The following is a 23,513-nucleotide window of genomic DNA, read 5'->3' as shown; positions in this document are numbered from 1 at the left end:
ACGTTACAAATAACAGGGAAAGGGGGACAGCCCCAGGACTCGACCTAACTTCATATCAAATAATCAAACAACTTCCCCCAAAACTCCTCAATACACTATTAAAACTATACAACCTAATATTCCAAAACGGCCATGTCCCTACAACATGGAAACAAGCTCTGGTCATCCCAATACCCAAACCTAACAAACCAGCTGACCAAGCAAACTCCTACAGGCCCACATCCCTAACCTCAAACCTATGCAAAGTTATGGAATCTACGAGGAATCTACTAGGAATTTACGGTAATGTAAATGCAGACTTAGCAGCCAAACTATCACTTAAACTCCCAGAAATAAGCCTAAATTTGCCCATCTCTAAATTAGAAATTAGAGCATAACTAAACAAAAAATCCCCCAAAAATGGCAAACAAAATACCAAAACTCAAACTGCCAAATCAAAATAATACTTAAAAAACCTCTATCCAAACCTAAGAACCTCCACCCCTCCAAGAAAATAGACAGGGCCATCACTAAACTACAATCAGGACACACTAAACTAAATAGCCACCTAAAAACACTAAAAATACACCTTACAGGTAAATGCCCACACTGCACCTAACAAGAAACCACAGAACACCTACTCATTCACTGCCCACACTACAATACACACAGAAAAAACACTCCAAAACTCACTAAACCCAAAACTCGAATTAACTTTAGGGACAATATTAAACCCTCAAAACAACACATCCAACTTTAAAGCCCTAGGCAAATACTTACTTCAAACAGATCTAATTAAGCGCATTTAAAAATATAAAACAAAACCTCCAAATATGCAAATAAGCTAACCAAAAAAAAAAAAAAAACTAAACTCAAACTCAAACCACACCTCCCTTAAGCTCTCCACCCCCTGGCATACATTTCAAATCTCCAAATTTAAAAATTACTATATAAGCAATCCCTAAAAAAACCAAATCGGATTGCAAATTATTTACGCCCCTTTCGGCTAAAACACTAAATGGCCCGGCCGGCCCTTGTGCGACATACGCTGTTAGTCGGAAAGCGCACGTTAAATCCCCAACCTCAGTCAGTCAGTCAGTTGTAACATTTAAAACAAAAAAATTGACAGAGTAATAACTAAACTACAAACAGGCCACACAAACTTAAACTCCCACCTACACCAAATTAAATAACACCAAACCCCCACTGCAACTTAAAAGAAACGCCTGAACACATAATACTATATTGCACACATTACCAGCAACACAGAACAACACTCCAATCCACACTAAATTGCAACAATCAAATGACACTAGCAACGGTACTAAACTCCCTAAATGACTTGCAGACCTTTAACGCACTAGGCATATATCTAATCAAAACAGGCCTACTTGGCCGCATTTAAAAAAGTACAACAAACAAGCTGCCAATAAACCCTAAAATTCTAAACCTATAAAAACACACAAACTCCATTTAGTCCCCCCTCCCCCTCCACCTTTTGCATGGCATATTTCAAAATTCCAAATTTGATCTCCAAATTAAGTAAGCAACCCTAAAAGCCCCACCTAGTTTGCCTTACCTTTTCGGACGTACCCTTTTCGATCAAACACTAAATGGCCCGGCGGGCCCGTGCGCGAAATACGCATATGTCGGAAAGCCCACGGTAAATTCCCAATTTAAGAAAGTAATGTAACATTTATACATCAAAGCATTCGTTTCCTACCAAGGATTTAAGATTCGGAGGCATCTAAACGCGTAAGTTATTTTTTTTACAAAAGAATAGGATTTCGATCAAAAGGTTACAGTTAAAATGACAAATACAACGTTCAATCACATTTAAATCTATGAGGTTACAGTGATTTTTGGCCAAGAGTGGATGTGGAGAGAATGCGAAAAAGGGCTTCAATTTGTATAGATATAAATACATTTGAAGATACATCTGCGTGTGTAAAAATTGAATTTGACAGCCCGGGCCAAGTCGAACCCAACACAAGCCAAACACCGTCTAATGGAGACTATGTTGAGAATGTAGTGGGAAAAGGGCTTCACTTTGAGCACCATGTAGGATTAGAAGCCAAACAACATAGAAATGTACTTCTCTTGGTGATGACATTAACATCAAAATGTTTGGAATTCGTTATCATAATAATACAGATGGAAGTGTTTTTCAGTCACTTTGTAAAATAACTGAATATTTAGGCGTTTAATAAATTTGAAAATGTTACACATTTTGACAGTAAAAAAATATACACACTATAAAAAAAGCAATGCTCAGGTGAAATATTTACTTTGTGTTGCAAACGAAAATCGCAAAATTACCAAGCAAGTGACTTATCAAAACTTCGCCACCATTACCGATGCTACCCACAAAGATACATACATTTCCTTATTATCTCGAAAACTGTATTTCATTTTGTTATCAATACGCCCTTATTACTACCCATAAAAGTGACTAATGCGCTTACGAATGGCGCAGCAGAGGTCGCGAACTAGTCTATATTTCTGCTATACATCCGGGTACTCACTGGGAAAAAACAATAACAAAGGCAACAACCAGTCTCGGGGAATTGCTTTAGATCAGTGCCCCTTTAAGAACAGCGATCTGTGACACTATTAAGTATGAGTGAGTGAGAATGGTTTTACGCCGCTTTTAGCAATATTCCAGCAATATCACGGCGGGGGACACCGGAAATGGGCTTCACACATGGTACCCAGACCGAACACTTCTGACAGAGATTTTCTTAAGAAAATACAGTAAAAATGCTTCACTTTGAGCCCCTTGTTTTCTTTAAATACGATGTACCCTGACATTATAAAGTGGTATATAGGTAGATATAATACTAATCTATAGATGTAAACACATTTGAAGATAGATCTGTATGTTTAAACAAAATCGGTCAAAATCAACTTTAAACCAGAGACCATATCTATAATATGGTCTCTGGTTTAAAGTTGATTTTGACCGCCCGGGCCAAGTCGGACCCAAAACAAGCCAAACACTTCTGATAGAGACTTTGTTGAGAATGTAGAGGGAAAAGGGCTTCACTTTGAGCCCCTTGTTTTCTTTAAGTACGGCGATCTGAGACACTATAAAGTGGTATATAGGTAGATATAATGCTAGTCTATAGATGCGAATCAAATTCATGATACATATGTGAGGTTTGAGTTGATTTTGACAGCCAAGTCGGACCGCACACGTTTTAGACTGTTGAGAGTATAGGGAGAAGAGGTCTACTTTAACCAACGTGTCTGCTTTAAATACAAGGAACAGTGACATTATAAGATGGTATTTACTTATATATAGTACTGTCCTATAAATATAAACGATATGCCGACAGATGGAAATTTGTATCACGACAGCTAGAAGTAATTGATACGTTTCAAGTCATATTTCGTTTAACGATTGTTCTTTTACATGTTACCTAGATCAGCGACGCTTACACACAGGTCCACTTTCTGGTTTTCAAGTGATTTACTCCGAATTACTTAATCATGGTGCATGTGTTTGGTTGGTGATTTTTCAATAATGTCGTGTGTGTGTGTGTGTGTGTGTGTGTGTTGCATCAATAATATGTAGGTATGGTCGCCGATAATGTTGTAATTAGCCAATAACACTTTGGCACGTCTTGGCCGGCCCGGCCCGACTTTTAGGCAATGCCACTTAATATTCTTGTAATGTACAAGTCGTTTTGAATCATTGTTAATACTAAAAATGTTTTGTTTTCCACAATCTTGTAATCTCTGTCTGAACATCTACAGAATATTTAAATATCTCCAACATCTTGACTAACCCATGCATATCCGAAACCATACCTGAGTAGTATAGGTAATAGGGGTTCTGGCTCACTTCCACTGGAGCTGGATTCATATACCTATACTGCTACTACAGGGGGAATTTTTTATGCCAAAATGATTATGCGATTCAACGATAGTCATGGCTCTAGCTCACCAATACCTGGGTCCAATCATTGCTTTAGATGAGTCTAAATGGTAATAAAAATATTCTTCATTATTTTTATCTATAAAGTGATATTCAACATTTTTATTAAGTTCTTCGTTCATTTTACTAGGAGACCAGACTATATAACTACACTCTTTTTGTAAATTGATAAGAAACAATTGATTACCGTATTTGGTTGGTTTGACATCACTGATATAATAAAAACCTTGTGGTAATTCTCTCCATTTAATAGTTTTTTTCCATTATTATATATTTATGTAAGCATTTGTCTAAATGTAATCACACGATAGTAAGCAATTTATTTTTAATCTCCAACCAGTTCTTTGGTTTTGGCACGGAATAATTGACGCGCTTGTTGCTTCCCTTGTTCTATGAACATTTTTATTAAGTTCTTCGTTCATTTTACTAGGAGACCAGACTATATAACTACACTCTTTTTGTAAATTGATAAGAAACAATTGATTACCGTATTTGGTTGGTTTGACATCACTGATATAATAAAAACCTTGTGGTAATTCTCTCCATTTAATAGTTTTTTCCATTATTATATATTTATGTAAGCATTTGTCTAAATGTAATCACACGATAGTAAGCAATTTATTTTTAATCTCCAACCAGTTCTTTGGTTTTGGCACGGAATAATTGACGCGCTTGTTGCTTCCCTTGTTCTATGAACTTTTTTTTATCGTCTTCGCTAATACCATTGGTCTTATGAGAATTTGATCGAATCTCCTGCTTCATTTCATTGTATTTGGTGAGTTCCGACAGCACTAAACGAAACTCATCCTCGGATATCTTACAATCAGCCATTGCTGTCGAAATATGATCCTCGATGCTGTTCAACTTTGCATCGGCGAGTATCCGAATACTATCGTGTTTTAATGCTTTCTTTTGCAACCTACGAGAAATGAATTTTATCGCTATTCCTGCCAGTCCCGAGACTCCAGCGGCTATTTCCATGCCGAGCACGATAGGCGCGGCGATTATAGTTGATAATAAACCGACACCGGCTACACCGAGTCCCATGCCAGCTACTACAAGAGCGGTGTCAACTCCGTCCAGAGCATTCACGGCTCTGCGATACTTTTTATACAATCCAAGTCTCAACTCCCTATCCTTCTCTATTCGATGTTTTATGTCGTTTATTTGATGTAATCGAAATCCATCAACAGTTTCCATCATTTCATCGAGCGCTGGATATAAACTCATAGTGTATATTACGAATATATAATAGTCTTTAATTGGTCTTGCTTAAATGTTTTGAGAGTATACATCAACCTTATCAAATGTATATTATACGGCAAGAATATCTTAGAAAGGGAAATACTACCACTTTTAATAATTTGAACCCCCTCGAGGGATGTAACGGGTGATGCACCGACATGAATAATACTGCAACGTTGACGCTCGTGTTTCTTGAGCCATTTAATCGATAGACCTGGTAATATTTCGAAGGCATCTACCGGTGCATCTCCGAACAAGACTTCAATAATAAGCGTAGAAATATTAGGTATTGCACTCAAGTTAACTTTAATATCATCGAATTCTGTAACCAAATTTAAACTAACATTTTGGATTGCCGGACGACTATATAACATATGACCTGGTTTTTCTGGCAGGGGAGTGACTAACACACTTTTTCGTTTTGATGGGATATAGGCCGCGAGTACGATGCCACTATTTATTATCTTAGTTAAATTATGTCCCTTACCCATCATCGCATAAGGTGGGGTAATGACGATATTCAGTAGCCACTTGATGTTTGCCTCGACCATAGTCCATTTATTCTCACTGTTGTAAATGATATTGTACGGAGTGGTTTTAAGGAGTCTACTAACGTCGACATCGCTTAAATCTTCTAGATTACCCGCGAATGTGACTTCTTTCCGCTTGTATACATTATCGTGTAAGTGTAAAGCGTATAACTTACCATTGGTACCGGGTTTACCGAATCCTTCCGTGTCTCCGAGATCGGAAAGCGCAATTGTATTACATTGTCTTATCGTTCCAGGGCCTGATGCATCAACCATTATTTATAATATGGAGTGTTACGCTTAAGTATCCTATATGTACAGGTTGGTGTTTTACATCTAATACAGAAATTTTGAGGTCTGAAATAATACCACGCTTCAATTTTTTATATTGTAATGATGAGAAAGATTCCGTTCTACCGCTATTGTATTTTTCATTTTTCACTGGAACACTTCTGAGCAAAGTTGAAGGACTTTCTTGTTGAATATTATCCGTTGTGCTTATTTGATCAAGATGGATGCACAACTCTTTATAGGGAGCTAAATCGGGTAATGTATCTCCCTCATTTGATGAATCGATTATTACAGTATAACCGGCTGCAAATCCAAGTGTAATTCCTAAGTTCCCAGTAAAAACTACACCCATTCCTCCAGGGGATAATTTCAGTCTCCCAGTCGCCTCATTTTGTGTGAGACTAGCTCCATAAGGCTTAAAATATTCATCATTGAGTGAGCATACGCTGTAATACCCATCAGGTATAGTAATAATTCTATTATGGTCATCACTTCTAAATATCTTATTATTATCTTTCGCAGCACTTATATTGGTCCACCGTGGGTAATACGTTACATCGCATAGAGCTACTTCGAGTTGTCCATCCGAGTTATCGATAGTACGAAGCAGTTCAATAGACTGACTATTTGTTATTCCCAGGAGTGTAACATACATATCAAATATACAATGATACTATATCATAACTTAAATATGGAATCAATCATTATTTATAATATGGAGTGTTACACTTAAGTATCCTACATGTATAGGTTGGTGTTTTACATCTAATACAGAAATTTTGAGGTCTGAAATAATACCACGCTTCAATTTTTTATATTGTAATAACGAGAAAGATTCCGTTCTACAGCTATTGTATTTTACATCTTTGACCGGAACACTTCTGAGCAGAGTTGAAGGACTTTCTAGTTGAATATTATCCATCGTGCTTATTTGATCAAGATGGATGAACAACTCTTTATAGGGAACAAAACCATGTATGTAGTTAGTACTTGAAATCACTGTTGTGCCGCGTTGTAATGTTATTGTATGATAAAATCCAAGTGTGTGTGCTAAGTTCTCATCAATAATTATATCATCGTTTTCATTGATGATTTTCACTCTCCCATTGACCTCACTTTGTGTGATACTTATTCAATTATGAAATTTATTATCAAGAAATCCATTCTTAAAATATTCATCATTGAGTGAGCTTATGCTGTAATACCCATTAGGTATAGTAACAATTCTATTATTGTCATATGCTACTACTATCTTATTATTACCTCTCGCAGCACTTATATTGGTCCAACGTTGGTAATACGTTATATCGCATAGAGCTACTTCGAGTTGTCCATTCGAGTTATCGATAGTATGAAGCAGTTCAATAGACTGGCCATTTGTTATTCCCGGGAGTGTAACATACATATTAAATATACAATGATACTATATCATAACTTAAATATGAAATCAACTTACATTACTAATCAATCGATTATAGTAACTGCCTCTGGTGCTGAATTTTTAGTTAAATTCCCCGATATCTTTGAAAAGTACAGGGTCACGGCAACTAGCGATAAAATGGTGCACGATTGGTTTCACAATCCGATGCAATTTTGGCAGAATCAGTTAAACTTTGCCATATGGTGTGCCACAACGGGATGTGGCGTATCTCTTTACGCTCCAGGATTTGAACTGAATAAGTCTGTTATGTCATTTCACGTGTACTATCAGATTAGACGTATACTTAAAGAAATTAGTGCTCCATTACCGCAGGATCGAGCGTGGAATGCCACAAATAATAATTATGATAGGTCCGCGTATGAGCGTATTTGTCAGGAATTTAATGTTTCTACGAGTAAAGATTGGCGTATTAAAGGAGCAAACCATGGTCTAGGTGTTCCTTACACAGAGGAAAATAAATCCGTCAAAGAAGAAAGCGATTATGTATATAGAGAACTTCATAAACCTGGTCTTAATTTTTATAAGTTGCGGCAGGCCAGCAAACTTTACTCAAGAATGTATGATTATCGGTATAAAGTCGGTCATTGGTATCATGGCTGGGAACTTTATAGTAATGATTGGAGAGGGGATATTATGAGTTTTAAGAGTGGGTTAATTTATATTGTTAAAAAATTTATACAAATGAACGATACCGCAAACGCTTGGAATGAATTTCTTAATGATAAAACGGAAAACAATTTTACTAATCCAGGATTTGTAAGAGTTAATGAATCGATAAGAACTTATGTATGGGCAATTCTCGGAGCGCAATCGCAAACACGAACGTCCATTATCGGTTCTGGGACGGCGCTCGATGCGCAAAAACAGTTTGTCTCAAACGTGGAGGACGCCATTAATTCACCAGTTGACATACCATCGTCTATAAAGCGTTTTCAAGATGCATTACAGTACGCTCAATCCAAAGTGGACTTTGTTTATGCGCCGGGACTATACATGTCTCCGAGTAATATGGAACTTAAGATCGGTCAAGTGATCGGTTATAATAATAAAATTGTTATCGCTACCGATCAACAAAAACCAGGTATAAATTCAGATATGAACGTCGAATTAATAACGCAAACGATCACGGGTGAAAAGGGAATAGTCAAGCCGCAAACACCTTTTAATGCGCAACCATCTACTGATGTACAAGTTTCACCGCATATTGCGGCTAAAAATCAACAACATATCGATGAAAAAACAGCGCTTGTAGTGGGTGGAGTCTCGGTTGGCTTACTCATGATTTGGTTAGCGAACTGATTTGGTGGTTAAATAGTTCTTAGCGAATACGTACAACAGCCTTGCAATTGCTACGATCAACCCCCACAAGTTTTGACTAAGCCAAGTGGTGGTCTTAGCTAATAAATTCAATAGCCAGGAAACAACACTCCCTATTATACCGGGAAGTGCGGCCGCGGCTTTCTCGGCTAACTTTCCCAGTGCTGAACCTAATGCTTTTAAATGCTTTTTTATCCACTCTCTTATACCGTTTTTATCGTTAGGGGGTGATCCGCCTCCACTGCTGTACTGCCACCTGTTAATGAGAGAGTCAAAGTCGATATGATAAATCCCAACGCGGTTAAAATACTAGCAATTGTTATTCCCTGTTCTCTGAACAATGTTTTAATTTTATCGGCCAGTGTAGTGTCATCGTTGAGGACTTGATCGATAGTTTCTCGAATACGACTGATTTGCGAACGAAGTGCCTTTCTATTACTGGAAGCCGCTTCGAGGCGGGCCAATCTTTCCTCTTCTAAGTTACGCAATCTTTCAGCAACGCGGCGTCTACTGAATTCATCGCCCGCCTGTTCGAGTTTTGTTTTCTCTTGAGCTATATGCTTGTCGATTTCGGATAGCTTGGCTATATTATTGATGAGTTCTCCCCGCATAGTTTGCATTGCCTTGTCAAGACCTCGTAATTCCCTAATACTGAACTCCGAATGCGTTGAATTATCGTAGTAGGTATCTAAGATTTCTCCGAGTCCGTCCGAGGCCACCATCGAGGCTGCTTCCAAATCATCTGTATTAACGAGTTCTTTCCTCATAGTCTGAAGAGCCTTAGTAGTCTTCGCGGGAAGTCGTCGGTAGTCTACAAAACCTAATTCATCACGAACAAAGCCGATGCCTTTTTTAGCGGCTATCGTAGACAAGGCTAGGGGCTTACGAGTACGAGAATGCATAAGATCAATATCCGGAGCGCCACGCAGTCGCAATATTCCTTTACTATCTATCTCAAACTTTGAATATTCACGACCTATTGGAGTAACATAATTTTTATCATCTTTTAATGCATCGTAATAATCATCAACGGCTGGTTTTAAAAGTTCATCATTTACGGTTGGGATCATAAAGCTGGTTTCATCAGTACCCTCTTCGATTGTACTAGTATCAGTTATGTTATCTAGATCAAAGTTATTATGTTCAAAATCAGTCATTTTTATATTAAACATAGGGTACATGTTTTCAATATAACAATGTCTTCGCAATACGGACGCAAGTTAAACCCACAACGCAGACTTCGAGATCCATTAGGGGTCAAAGCAATTCGTCAGTCTGTAACTATAACTAATAATCCTAGTACCATCGATCAGAATCAAACGCTTCTGGTTCGCTTTCCTAATCTCGGCGCACACGATGTGTTAGTTCCGGGAACTGTCCGACTAGCATTTACGATTGTTTTGAATTCTACCGACGTTAACAGGGAGCCGGTTCAGAACTTAGGTCGTGCTATCGTTAAGAAAATCGCTATTAAAATTAGCGGTAATGAGGTTTTGAGTATCGACGATAGCGATGTATACTATTGTTACATGGATCTCTGGAGAACGGATAAAGAGCGGGAAAACTTACAGTACCAAGGAATTTGTAATAAGAACACATTGAGACTGCGAGTAGATGCTTCTAGTGGTGATGGTACCATCGTAAAAGATCAGGCCGTTGCCGACGCATTAGGTAACAGATTCTATATTCCCCTAGACTTTGAATTACTAGATTCCCACATGCCCTTTTATCAAGCATCCCTAGGCGATAGGTTAGAATACGAACTCACTTTTAACGACTACGGTGGAGTAATCAGAGCTGCTGAAGAAGCTAGCTATTCCATTGACAATATCTCGCTCGAGTACGATATGATAACGGATCCCGAATTAGCCAGACAAATTCGTAACCAGTATTCGGGAAGTTTAGCCATTTTGTACGATCGCGTGCTGCGACACCGAAAGATCACGATGGACAAAAAAGATACGTTGTGGAATATCAATCTAAACGTCCCCACGAGGTCGTTGAAGGGTATTTTAATGTTGTTCGAGGACCCCTCCGATGCGTTTAAAAGAAATACCGAGAAGTTCTACAATCCCAAGATTACGAAAGTAGAATTGACTATCGAGGGCGTTCCTAATCAACTATATAGTCAAGGAATGCTATCGCATCAACAGTGGGATGAGATTAAAAAACTTCCTTCTATAAAACGCTCTCCGGAAGTTAACGCGGTCGTGAAAGATCTGTCTCTAGGGAGTGTATCGATGGGTGAATACCTCACCTCGAAGTACGCGCTATGGCTCGACATGCGAACAACGGACGATGACCAATTACACGGCAGTGGGAGGAGAATAGAAAATGCTAGCGAGGGTGCCACCATACAGATAACGAAGCTCCTCGAAGCGGCTGGTAAATTAAACATATATTTGTATGTGATTATGGATGCGCAACTTAATATACAAAATGGGAGATTCGTGCAAGCGATCTATTGATAATCTTTTACCTAAAGATCCGCACTGCGCTATCATATGCGGGCAAACGGGCTGCGGAAAAACAGCCTTTATTCTAGATATTTTAGAAAGTCATTATCGGGACGTTTTCGATCATATTATTATTCTGTGCCCGACTATAAGCGTTAATAAAACATACTTATCCAGAGATTGGGTAATGAATGACGACGGAATACACAGAGTCGATCCGGGCGATCGTTTACAAGACTGTCTCCGAGTATGTCACGAAAAATACAAAGGAGAATCAACCCTTTTCGTAATAGACGACTGCAGCGCGAGTAAAGAATTAACAAAAAAGAAAGATATGCTTTCGTATTTAGCATTCTCCGGTCGGCATACTCAACATAGCGTTTGGGTACTTACTCAAAAATACAACTCTGTCCTGAAAGATCTCAGAGAGCAGACCAAATGGGTAGCGCTGTTTCATTGCAAAGATCGAGATTCATTCGAGGAATGTTTACGCGAAAATGATGTCATTTATACCAAGAATGAACGTGACAAAGTCAGAAAAGTGTTAGCTGCAACGAAGCACTGTAAACTCGTATTAAAAACCGATCAACCAGCTGCTTATGCAATTGCTTAGCAAAATGTAGCAAAAATGTAGCAAAATGTAGCAAAATGTAGCAAAATATAGCAAATTGAACATTAGCGGTTAATATTACATAAAATGTGGTTCGAAATCATCATTCTTTCGCAACAGTTCATTATTACGGGATGTATTGGATACGTCATATTATATTATGTTAGACTTAAATATCTCCTTAGGTATTACATTATGGAATGCGACGAACTTATCGAACAAATGCTCAAAGAATCTGATCAACATACAGAAGAACATGCAGATAAACATAGAGAAAGACTCGCGGCTTTGGTAGCCGGTGGAAAATGTTCCCAATATTTGGGAGAAAATTATACCATCGAAAAAATTGATAACATGACCGACGAAGAGATTAAAAAACTGTACGCGCGTTACGAGTCTAGACTGGGAGCTACCATGACTAAAACGATAGGGTCGTCTATATTACAACTATACACAGTCGTAGCTAGTACGTTTCTCCCCATCCCGGCAGAACATCGCATGTATTTATGCGAATCTCTAGAGAAAGACCCATTCATCGAACACGCTATAAGCTCAGTGAGCTGTGAGTTTTATCATAGATTCGGAATTTTCTTAGCTCCGCTCACCACAGCTTTAATAACGGCTAGGTATTGTCAATTTAAACATACGTGCCCACTTAATAATATAAAGAACGAAGTTCAAATAAATAATGGAGACACAACAGATTGCGGAAACACAACAGATTGCGGAAACGCAACAACAGATTGCGGAACAAGTGAATGAGGAACCACCAGTGAATGAGAAAACACAAAAACAAGCTAGAGTTACTAAGAACCCCAAAAAAATAGCCGCAGGAAGAAAGGGAGGGCTGGCGCGCAAAGCAAAATTAATAAATAATTCAAATCCGATTAAAACATGGGCACTAGTAGGAGTTGCTGGTATAGCGGCTGTATGGTTCTTTTATAAGACCGGAGAAGAGAAAACGTCACCCCCTATGCAACAACAAGTTCAATTAGAGGTTAGTCCTCATATAATGCTATAAGAAGCATGACTACTCCAGTTACAGACGGTAAAATGTTGGTAAACGCGACGTATCATTCAGCGGTGGTCACCGGCTTGGCCATTGGCTATGCCCCTATGGCTAAAATGCTTACTAAAGCCACACCTCCCAAGCTAGATTTTAATGGATTTGATATAGGTATGATGATTCTGGATATTGGATTAGCAATGGCAACGAAGGATATGCTCATCAAACAAGGACTTATCCCGGAAGACATAATGAAGTAATTAAACATTTGAATATTTATATTCATATAAACATTTGAATATTTTATATGGCATCAATTGCGATGATGGTCGGTGGAGCTGTTGTTAATGCTCTAGCTTTTTCGGGGAGTAATTATTTATTTTCCAGTATGAGGGAATCAAACGCTAAAGAAGTTGAAGAGGAGCGTAAACGACATAATAAAGCATTAGAACAATACCAAGCAGCTCAGTTACAATATACGCAGCAGAGAATGAAGAGATTAGACTTTATTCATGAAAAACTGATTAAGGAAGGACATTCAATTCAAACGTTTAAGGATGTCGAATCCGCCATGCACGAATACTACCTCGTTTATGGGAAAAAACTCGACCCAATACCTAGACCAACAATGAGTCAGTTTTATACACCGTCAGAGGCTCAGAAAGACCGAGAGGTCGCATTTGTTATTATTGGGTTATCCGCAGTATTGATTTTCAGCTATTCCCTAGTGTAGATGTGATTTGCATTTAGACAAATGATGTGATAGATGTATATACCATGAATAACTGCAAGTTTACACTCATGGGGAAGACGACTCTATGTAACCGCCGCTGTGTTGATGTTTACTGCGGTATACACAATTATTACATCAAGCGTGGACACATAAACTATAAGTGTTCTGAATGCGGGATAGGGGTCAAAGGTCATTATTGTTTATGTAAGAAACACGGTGCTGATAGGGTCAGGAATCAGATTATTTATGCTAGGAAGAGAGATTACATCAATGAGAGGAATAGGTTGGGGAGGATACGTATTTAGATATATGAAAACAACCAATTAGACAAATGAATCATTTTGCATATACCATTCAACCACAATGGTTTTTGTCAGAGAGTTAAAAGCTATGGCAAAGCAACGTGGTCTACGTGGATATTCTCGTATGAGAAAAGCTGAATTGATTACCTTACTCGGTTTGGAACCACCACAGACTGTTAGAGAACTCAGAGTTCGAGCGAGAAACAGTGGGCTGAGAGGTTATTCTCGAATGAGAAGAGCTGAATTGATCGCTTTACTAGATAATAATCAACAAGACGAGGATGATATTCAACATAATAATGATGATAATGATGATGATAATGATAATGTTAATCAACAACAACAAGAATTAATATTTGTACCCACATCCGCCGGCGTTGGTAAATATCTAAGAGGTTGGCAGATGGATTTTAATTCCAACATGGATGTTAACGATATTAAGCCCATCATATCGAGTAAAATTAACGAGGAATTAGATGATTTACAAAGTATAAAATACCAGCTGACGATTAAAATGACATTGAGTAAAAGTAACGCAGACGATAGCGTCGAATATACCGAACCATATTTCCGAAGCAATCAAGAAGTTATAACCGAATCCGATACTATAAACGCATCATTAGATACATCAATTCAGAGGATACAGGAAACTTTAGAACGCTGGACTAATAGAGGTTCGGGTTGGGGTGTGGATAGAATCGATAGTTTATATTTAGATATAGCGAATTACATGCCTTTCAAAGGTGGATCTTATATAGATTTACCCCCGTATTATAAGAAGAAAAAAGCCATAATTAACGTAAAAAATAAATCCGATGATTGTTTAAGAATGATGATAAGATCTGCATTGTTCCCCGTAGACAAAAATGCGGATAGACCTTCTAGCTATCCCCAAAACGATGGACTCAACTTCGATGGTATAGACGAACCTACACCAATATCGCAAATTGATAAGGTGGAAAAGCAAAATAATTTAGCTATAAATGTTTTCGGACATTCTAAAGGAATTGTTGTACACAGAATAAGCTCCGCTCCGGAACATATTCCCAGAATCAATTCATTTCTGATCGAAAAAGATGGTAAATATCATTATACGTGGATAAAGAGTTTAAACAAGGTGCTATACGATCAAACTAAATATAAGGGAAAGAAATATTTCTGCGAAAGATGCCTGCATGGGTACAGCAGACAAGATCTATTAGAATCGCATAAAGAAGACTGTAGAGGTGTTGGACAGACAGCTATCAGGATCGATATGCCTAAAGAGGGGAAAAATATATTAAAATTTGAACATTATTGTAATCAAATGCCAGTACCGTACGTAATTTATGCCGACTTCGAAGCGCTTATCAAGCCCATAGAAAATACTGAACGCAATAATCAAGAGAGTAGTTTTACGTACAAAACTCAAGAACATATTCCTTGTGGGTTTGGATATATAGTTGTAAGGTATGTTGGGAAAACAAACACTCCCGTGATTTACAGAGGTCCCGATGCAGCTGGAAAGTTCCTAGAATATCTACAAAATGAAAAGAGAATAATCAGGGAAGAATTATCGTGTAAGAAACCCATGCGTATGACGATAGATGATTGGAGGGCCCACAAGAAGTCAACGAGTTGTCACGTTTGTAATAAACCCTTGGATGGGGATTCCGTAAGAGATCATTGTCACGTCACGGGTAAATATCGGGGAGCCGCTCATAACGAGTGTAACTTGAAACTAAAAATGAATGCTCAAACAATACCCATCCCCGTTGTGTTTCACAACCTTAGGGGATACGATTCACATCTCATTATGCAAGCTATCTCAAAGACCGACGGCGGTTTAACGTGCATTCCTAACAACATGGAAAAATACATATCGTTCTCGTTGACTAAACCTATACATTATAGGGACAAGGATGGGAAATCTAGAATAAAGCAAAGTAATGGGCTTAGATTCATAGACTCCGTACAGTTTCTGTTATCTTCCCTGGACAATTTAGCTAAAGCGAACAATCCCGATGACTTCGCTATAACAAATAAATATACCGATCAGATAACTCGTCATTTGCTGCTGAGAAAAGGTGTATATCCTTACGAATATATGGATGATTGGTCTAGATTCGAAGAAACTGAATTACCACCCCTCGAATCATTCTATAGTAACTTAACGGAATCTAGAATAACAGATGCCGATTATGAACACGCTCTTAAGGTCTGGGATAAATTAGGTTGTAAGAATTTAGGTGATTATCACGATCTGTACTTAAAAACCGATGTACTGTTACTCGCTGATATATTCGAGATATTTAGAAAGACGTGTTTAAAACAATACGGCTTGGACCCGGCATGGTACTATTCCAGTCCCGGACTATCGTGGGATGCATTGTTGAAGAAGACCGGAGTAGAACTAAAACTACTCACAGATTACGATATGCACTTGTTTATTGAGAAAGGATTAAGAGGGGGTATATCGATGGCAGCGAAAAGGTATTCTAAGGCTAATAATAAATTAGTGGAAGGATACGATCCGAGTAAACCCAACACGCATATATTATATCTCGACGCTAACAATTTGTACGGATGGGCTATGAGTCAACCTTTACCCACGGGTGGTTTTGAGTGGGTCAATGTGAATGATATCAATGTGAATGATGAGAATAAAGGGTACATACTAGAAGTTGACTTGGAATATCCTAGTTCCTTACATAAAGATCATAACAGTTATCCGCTAGCTCCCGAAAGATTAATGGTTAATAAAGACTGGATGTCGGAATATCAACGTTCATTGATGGGTAATAATAGGTTAGCTAACGTAGAAAAACTCGTACCAAATTTGATGGATAAGACAAAATATATAGTTCACTACAGAAATCTCCAGTTGTATCTATCGTTAGGTATGAAACTAAAGAAAATACACAGAGTTCTTAAGTTCGATCAAAGCCCTTGGATGGAGCCCTATATAAGGTTGAACACAGATTTAAGAAAGATAGCCACCAGCGATTTCGAAAAGAATCTGTATAAGCTCATGAATAACTCGGTATTCGGTAAAACTATGGAGAATCTAAGGAAGCGTGTTGATGTTAAATTAGTCAGATCTAATGAGGAAGAAAGACTCAGGAAACTCATAGCCAGTCCGGCTTTTAACAGAAGCAAGATATTCGATAACGACTTAGCCGCGTTGCATATGCAGAAGAGTAATATAAAATTCAACAGACCGGTGTACGTCGGTATGAGTATTCTCGACTTGTCAAAACACTTAATGTATGACTTTTATTACAACGAACTTAAGAAGCAATACGGCGATAGATGCGAGGTGTTATATACCGACACAGATTCTTTGTTGATGGAAATACAAACCGAGGATGTGTATAAAGATATGGCAGAAAAAATAGATATGTATGACACGAGCGATTACCCTAAAGATAATCCACTGCACAGCGTTGTAAATAAAAAGGTGTTAGGTAAGATGAAGGATGAATGTGCTGGGACCCCTATAGCGGAGTATGTGGGATTAAGACCTAAGATGTATTCTATAAAGAAGTCTGATAATGGAGAGATAAGAAAAGCTAAGGGTGTTAAGAAGTATGTGGTAAAAAAGCATATCAAACACGAACAGTATAAAGAATCATTATTCAATGGTAGAACTTTCAAACACGAGATGAACTCTTTAAGAAGTTATGATCATAGGATATATGGATTAAGAATGAACAAGACATCATTATCCCCCTTAGATACAAAGAGATGGATTGATAATGATGGTGTAACTACCTATGCTTATGGTTATGGTGGTAATACCGTACCGTTGGGAACTATGAACAACTCTTCTCGTACAAATGCCCTGCCCGGTCCATCTTGAAGATAATAAAGAATAGGCTCTCCTTCTTTCGTAACCAATCGACTAATGTTATACGTCTTAAGGGACCATATGGGATCGGTTGCGCGACGTAGGCCTCCTTCGAGTTCACCGGGCTGGTATAAATATCTTACCCTTACTCTATCCGGAAGTTTTTGTTCTTTGCCTCTCCTCGGTGCTGAAGATTCGGAAGTCACGGATTTCATTTTAATCGCATCGGATGGTTTCTTCCCTATTAATCTCGTCACTTCATTATTCAGCGCTGATACAACGGCTGATAATCGTGTCACCCATTCGGTTGATCTCAATCGCTCGGATTTCATTTCGATCCCATACTGATAGCCAAACAAACGTTCCGCTAGAGTCCGGTTAAATCTTTCGACGATAGCTTGACTGCGGGGGGCCTCTCTTTCACCACGGACGATTTTGACATCGTGCTTTGTTAAAAGTTTAGTTACCGATCCCATAAACTCTCGACCGGGATCTACTTGAAATAGCTTAGGCCATTTTAGCGGTCCGCGTTTATATATGCGACTCAGTGCATTAGCTACTTCTGTTGAATCTTTCGAGGTTAATGGCTCAGCCTCTTTGTATCGACTAGCCACATCCACTACTGTTAAAGCGTATTTATACGTTTTGCGTTTTACCTTATCGTGAGGAAGAAACAAGAGGTCAGCCTGATGAACTTCATTCGTCGTAAAAATATCAAACTTCTTCCTCGGTATATAACGCGGTGCCGGTAAATATATTTGCCACATCGCTTGTTTCTTTAACCAATCCTTGGCCACATCGTTAGATACCTTAGCAGCGGTGGCTAATTTTTTTATTGCTCCTACACCTTTCCAATATCCTCGTGGGCTATAGTCAATTTTATTCATTATTAATTAATATTGATGTTTCGTTTAATACAAATCATGACTATCGTTGAATCGCATAGTCATTTTGGCATAAAAAATTCCCCCTGTAGTAGCAGTATAGGTATATGAATCCAGCTCCAGTGGAAGTGAGCCAGAACCCCTATTACCTATACTACTTACCTGTATAACAAGAATCTTACACAGGATGCCCATTCTTCCTTCCTGCTGAATCTAACGTCTTAATTAGTAAGTAACATTCTCTTGGATAACGATCATCGGTACTTTACACATTTTTGGTAATCTATATAAAGTCCATGTCTACCGCAGTCTGCTAAAGCTGCACTACTTGGTACATGTTTACCCATATCCAATACATATTTACAAAAAATATTATGAAATATTTCAATAACAGCCCCACACCTCCGCCCCATAAAACAATTTAGGTTTTATTTTATAATCGAACAACTTAAATAACATATTTACAGGAATATTTGGGTATGTATTCTGTAATTGCTTAATAACAAACAGAGCTTTACTGACTTTTGAAACAAGAGTATTCATATACACTGTCCATGACAATCTAGTAGGAACATAATATCTAAATAATTATAATAAGTTGATGTCTTTTGTAGCCCTCTATCAAAATACCACTTCTCATAATGTCGTAAATAACCACCATTTCGAAAAACTAATATTTCTGTCTTATCCATATTTATTTGTAAGCCCCATGATTTACAATATTTACATAAAATGTCAATCTTTCTTTGCAAACCAATAAGACTGTCATCAAAAATACATCAATCATCAGCATACAATAATAACAGTAGTTCCAAACATTCTACACCTATGAATATACCTCTTACATCTGCGACTTCAATCATGGATTGAAATTCTGAAATAAACATTGCAAATAAAAACGGGCTGATAACACAACCTTGTCTGACTCCACTTAAACTATCAAAATAATCAGTAATAGTAGTGTTGGATACTGAGTAATTTACCATGAACACCTTTATTCATGTGGCTTTACGAATTGCCAAGGAGGAGAAGAAAGCAGGCGGAAAGGAGATACAATTTCGAGTTCAATATTTTCAGCAGAAATGAAAGGTTTAATTCTGATTCCTAGGGGGTGAGTGAGTGATGGCATCTTATTGAAACGATTCTCATAAAGAGGATTCTAAAAACACAGTTGTCGTTATGTATTGTAGAGATAATTTTTTACAGCGATGTTTTAGAGATGGCTCATCGGCCTCAATATACAAACTGTCAAAAGTGGAGTTTCGGAAAGATCCAAGACAGAGTCTTAGACCTTGATGGTGGATAGAATCTAACAGTTTTAGGTTGCTTTTAGAGGCTCCGCCACAGATGATGGAGCCATAGTCGAGTTTAGAACGAATCAGTGATCTGTACAAGTGAAGAAGGGTCGATTGGTTCCCTACCCACTTTGAATTAGAAACAACTTTTAGCAAATCCAGTGCCTTCAAGCATTTAGCTTTAAGATATTTTATATGTGGCAAAAAATAAGATGCTATCAAATATTATACCCAAACATTTGGCTTCCTTTACTACGTTAATGTAAGTACATGTTAGATGGAGGTCTTGGTCACTACGACAGAAATGGATGTAATTATTGTTAGATCTAGAAAATTTAAAGCCGTTACATTGAATGAATGAATAAATATTGCTTTACGCCGCATCAGCAATATTACAGTTATTCGCGGCGAGAATCAGTGAACAAAAATTCCATCAGGTGCATATCAAGAACAATTATATAAGGAAGATACAAAATATCAGTCAAATATCACAGGAAAACGAGTAAAACTGACTATTTGGACTAAAATCTATATTTTGTCATACAGACGAATTTCTTTCAAGAATGCTAAAATCTTATTGTTATGAACTTGAGTAAACAGTGCTTTCATAGTTGAAACATAAAATATTTTTGGCGGATTGAAGCTATATCCACACAGTCTAAAAGTATGTGCATTATGTTAACTTGACAATGGCAAGGAATGCATCGGGGAGCATCTTCTCCCTTTAAAAGGAAAGCATGCGTAAAATGTGAATGCCCTATTTGGCACCAACATAGAACAACATCATCTCAACGACAGGAAAAACTGACATTGTTACAATTGATCATTTGCTGAATATTATGCAGCTTGTTATTTGTTTCTTTATCCCAATTGATTTGCCAACATTGATTGACATATTGCCTTATATCAGATTTACAGTCAGTATGAGGAATTGTAGTATTGGAGATTTATCTTTTTCGATCGTCTGTCGCCTGCAAGTCAGAAAAAAATGTGAAATTTGTTTATGATTAGAATTATTGATATATTGCAAGGCTAACACAATTAGCCCTTGCTTCTGCAGTAAAGATGGAACTTTCATCTGTAAGTCTAATGGAGAAGTGCCATCATTCGTTACAGCAGCAGCCACTACTTTCTCCCCTTCTTTTGAGCCATCAGAATAAATACAGGTGATTCCTCATTTCAATAAAAGCTTGTTGCTATTGCGTAGAGTGAGTATCAGCCTTTTCCAGCTTTGTTAAATCTAGATACACACAAGGCTGTATACATTGTAGTTTTTTTAGTAGTATAGGTAATGATGGTTCTGGCTCACTTCCACTGGAGCCAGATTTATATACCTATGCCGCTACTACAGATGGATTTTTTTATGTCAAAATGATGATGCGCATCAACGATCGTCATGACATTAAACTAAATTGTAATGAAAATATTCTCTATTATTTTTACTCATACGTCTACCATTATTTTTAACAAAGTGATATTCAACATTTTTACTAAGTTCTTCGTTCATTTTACTAGGAGACCAGACTATATAGGCTTCTTGGTAATTGGAAAGAAACAATTGATGACCGTATTTGGTTGGTTTGACATCACAAATAAAATATATACCTTGTGGTAATTCTCTCCATTTGATAATTTTGTCCCTGAGCATAAATGTTTCAGTAGCTTTTTCGAGTTCTTCCTTTGTTGGTTTGTAATTCTCCATTATTATATACTTACGTAAGCATTCTTCTAAATAAATGTATGATTTTTATGCGGTGCAATCTATTTTTAATCTCCAACCAGTTCTTTGGTTTTGGCACGGAATAATTGATGCGCTTGTTGCCTCCCCTGTTCTATTTACTTTTTTTCTCGTCTTCGCTAATACCACTGGTCTTACAAGATTTTGATCGAATCTCCTGCTTCATTACGTTGTATTTGGTGAGTTCTGACAACACTAAACGAAACTCCTCCTCGGATATCTTACAATCAGCCATTGCTGTTGAAATATGATCCTCAATGCTATTCAACTTTGCTTGTAATAGTATCGTGTTTTAATGCTTTCTTTTGTAACCTACGAGAAATGAATTTTATCATTATTCCTGCCAGTCCCGAGACTCCAGCGGCTATTTCCATGCCGAGCACGATAGGCGCGGCGATTATAGTTGATAATAAACCAACACCTACTACACCGAGTCCCATGCCAGCTGCTACAAGCGCGGTGTCAACTCTGTCCATACTTTTTTATACAATCCAAGTCTCAACTCCCTCTCCTTCTCTATTTGATGTTTTATATCACTTATTTGAAGTAATCGAAATCCATCAACAGTATCCAACCTATGAGAAATAAATTGAATCGCTATTCCTGCCAGTCCTGAGACTCGGGCGGCTATTTTACATGCCAAGTACGATAGGCGCCGCAAATTACAGTTGATAATAAACCAACACCGGCCACCTCGAGACCAATCGTAACCTCATCACCCAGACAGGTAGAAAACGTATCCATAACATTTTCGTAAATCATAAACTTCCATGTCCAACCAATATATCTACGTGAGAATCATGTCAACATTGTGGTGAAATGAAGGGTTAACCAAAGTAACTCAATGATACTGATCCCATCATTGCTTCACTTTCTTACCCTAATTTTCTTTACAGCATTGCCATCTCTATCGTAGGTATGCTTCGAATTTCGTAGGGCCACACAAGCCCTTGTTTCCAAACTTCCTCATCACCAAGTGCTCTTGCCCAACTATTCGGTCTTTATGTTTTCTCATATCTGTCTTGAACATCGCAACAACAAAAACTATTAATAATAACAAATAATAATGATGATAATCCATTTTGTTCCAGAATTGATTATGACCATTATGATCATTATCGTTGATGAACATTAATAAAATGTAATGTTATCTATTGTTTTTTGCATTGTATTACCATGTCTGTAACACATCTATTGTTTTTTTAATTGTATTACCATGTCTGTATCACCGTTTATCCTTACCTAATTATGTCAATTCTATTTTTTGCTTTTGAGGACAAAAGCTTCCTGTCGCAGAGGGGTATTGTCATAGCTTTCTTCTACCACCAAATTCCTATTAGAAAATATATATATCAATCAACCTATATCGGTAAACTAATCTGACTATTCTTAAAGTAAATTCAGTATAGCGAATGCACTAACTGACCGCCGCATACAAGATATTTTATGTTTCACATATGCGGCTAAACTCACGGTCACTCCAGCTGTGAGACAGTGGCTCATTATGCAAGTCTGCCCAGCCGGGCTGACACAAAGGGTCACTCTCTCTGAGAACCAGTGATTAGTGAGTTAACTTCACGTCACAGTGCCGGCATACATGGTCAGTCCGACAGTGATGTAAGGGTCAGTTAGGCAATACAACAACCTACTTGAATAAATCCGTAAATAATGACCCACCCACCCATTGTTACAGCCGATCAACCGCTGACACCTGGGATGTTGTGATCTTTAGTTATGTAACGTAATGAAGGCCTGAGTTGTATATATACGGCGGTCGGTGGTAGCAAACACGCACTCATCCACTGCACACACTACCTAACACATCGAACCGCATTACAAACCACCCTCAATCTAAACAAGGCTCTCACTCTAGAAGCAATACTAAACCCACAAAATAAACTAGAAAACTTCAAGGCA

This window comes from Haliotis cracherodii, unplaced genomic scaffold (genome assembly GCF_022045235.1).
Source record: "Haliotis cracherodii isolate W230 unplaced genomic scaffold, xgHalCrac1.p SCAF_16, whole genome shotgun sequence".
NCBI classification, from domain to species: Eukaryota; Metazoa; Mollusca; class Gastropoda; order Lepetellida; family Haliotidae; genus Haliotis; species Haliotis cracherodii.
The sequence above is the reverse complement of the archived record's forward strand: the minus strand, read 5'-3'. Positions refer to the sequence as shown.